Below are 2,230 nucleotides of genomic sequence, written 5' to 3'. Positions count from 1 at the left end.
CAACAGCCTCAGCACCAGGGGCGCGGAGGAGGGAGGTGAGGGGCTGGGAACCCGTGCAGGCATCACGCAGCCGGCAGCGGTGGCCGGTTCGGAGCTGCTCCTTTACTGAGCGCGTCCACAGGGACCTGATGCCCTCCGTCTTGCCCGTTTATTACTAAATAAAGGTCTGTTCCAGCGCACGTCCTTTCACCTTCCTCTGCTTAGCAGGACAAAAGCAGCCGGCCACATTTGTATGATTTTGTCCCCTTTCTCCAAAGCCCCCTCTCCTGTGTTGCCCCACGCGATGATGTCTCCAACGCACCGCAGGTGTTGAGGAGAAATATTTCTTCTCTGAGAGCACGAGGGCTAATGGGTTTAAACTAAAAAAGCGTAAAGTCTTAGCTCGAGCTACACTGGGGGTGCTTGGAAGGCTTGCATGCACAGTAAAAGCTGCATTTCAAACACCCCAGCTGGGCCCTGCTGATTAAGGAGGTATTGGGGAGGCATTGGGGAGGCAAGGACAATCCCCAGACATGGACTGTATATCTCGAAACAAGACACTGGAACTCATGATAAGGAAGCGGCAGACGGACAGAGAAACAAACGTAAGGACTATAAATCTCAAAACTGGACATTGGAATTCATTATAAAGATACAACAAACGGAAGAATTGGCAACAACCAGCTCTGACAATTAAGAAACGTGACAATTCAGCAGATTCATGACAAAAGGTGAAAAGTACACTGTGAGGAAGACTTGGGGTCTTCCTCCCAGAGACCCCTGCCCACGTCCCAAAGACCCCTGCCCACAATTCTTAGGAGGCTCTACGCAGGCGCAAGGTGCCAAAAGGCTAATTAGCATGAGAAGCGAGGGAAGGCGGGGATAGGTAATGCATACGTATAGGCGCTTGTAGAATATTGATAGATTGATTGTATAAATTCAAGACTGCTTTTTGCTTTGGGCATGCACGATAGGTGGAGAGATCCCCCGTGTATCCAGCGCTGCAATAAAGAATATACCACTTAAAGGAATTTCGGCTTCGATCTTTGAATCAATCTGGCACCCCAGATGGGACTACCTCTCTGCCGGTCCGCAGGACCCGCTGGGGATAGGACTCCCTAGGGTACCCCCGGGATTTCCCGGAGGGACTCCTCGACTCACCGGATCACTGCGGAGGCAGACAAGGACCCCATCATTGTAAGTGAGTATATTCTTTATTCTGGTTTGGTTTTCTGGTAGACCGGTCATCTGGGACTGTCCAGTAAGGCGGAAGGTGATCTTCTGCAGGACAGTATTTGGTATATACTTTGTGGTTGGTATGGAATACCCCTTTGGCTAGTTTGGGTCACCTGTCCTGGGTCTGTCCCTTCCCAGCTCTTACTGCACCCCCAGCCTGCCTGTTGGCAGGACAGAGCAAGAAGCTGAGATGTCCTTGGCTTGGTATAAGCACTGCTCTGCAACAATTAAAACATCAGGGTGCTATCAACACTCTTCTCATCCTAAGCCAAAACGTAGCATTCTACCAGCTACTAGGAAAAAAAATTAACTCTATTCTAACTGAAACCAGGACAAGGTGTAACCGAAAAGGCTTATTTTTGTGAACCTTTGAAGTACAAGTTAGGGAAACAATGGGGCATACACAGATTTTTATATACGCCTAACTCCTCATGGGCACTCTTAGGTAGAGATTTATTAGAGCAATTAGGAGCAGAAATTGTCGTTGAAAGAGGGAAAATGAAATTAAGAATAGGAGAAGAACAACTAATAAATGTGTTAAGCTTGGCACTAATACAAACGGACCCTAAAAGTGAAATACCTTTAGAGATCACAGATCAATATGTCCAGGAGTTTGGGCTACCGAAGTCCCTGGAAGAGCAAAAATGTGACCTTAATAATTATTAAATTAAAGCCAGGAGAGAAACCCGTTATGGTTAAGTAATATCCTTTGAGGATAGAAGATAGGAAAGGAATTAAAGAGATAATTGATAAATTTTTACAGTATGGATTATTGATTGAATGAGAATCAGAATACAATACACCCATATTGCCAATTAAAAAAGCAGATGAAAAAAGCTATAGGTTAGTTCAGGATTTGAGGGCCATAAGTAAAATCACTGAGGATATACATCCAGTAGTGGCAAACCCTTATACTTTGCCGACTAAATTAAAGAATAGTCAAGTCTGGTTTACCGTACTGGATTTAAAAGACGCCTTCTTCTGCCTAGGCTTAGCCACAGAAAGCCAAAACCTA

General features: G+C 45.8%; 1 long non-coding RNA gene across 1 annotated transcript; it reads right to left on the bottom strand.

Moving 5' to 3' along the window:
• Positions 1–1,114: 1,114 nt before the first annotated feature.
• Positions 1,115–1,693, bottom strand: LOC137853655 (uncharacterized). Its single transcript, XR_011094635.1, has 2 exons — positions 1,510–1,693; positions 1,115–1,478 (listed from the first exon to the last, which is right to left on the bottom strand). It is a non-coding gene; the product is annotated as an uncharacterized lncRNA (long non-coding RNA).
• Between the last annotated feature and the right edge of the window lie 537 nt (positions 1,694–2,230).

The sequence above is a fragment of the Anas acuta genome, chromosome 3 (assembly GCF_963932015.1).
Source record: "Anas acuta chromosome 3, bAnaAcu1.1, whole genome shotgun sequence".
NCBI lineage: Eukaryota > Metazoa > Chordata > Aves > Anseriformes > Anatidae > Anas > Anas acuta.
Note: the sequence above shows the minus strand (reverse complement) of the source record. Positions and strands in the feature narration are given on the sequence as shown.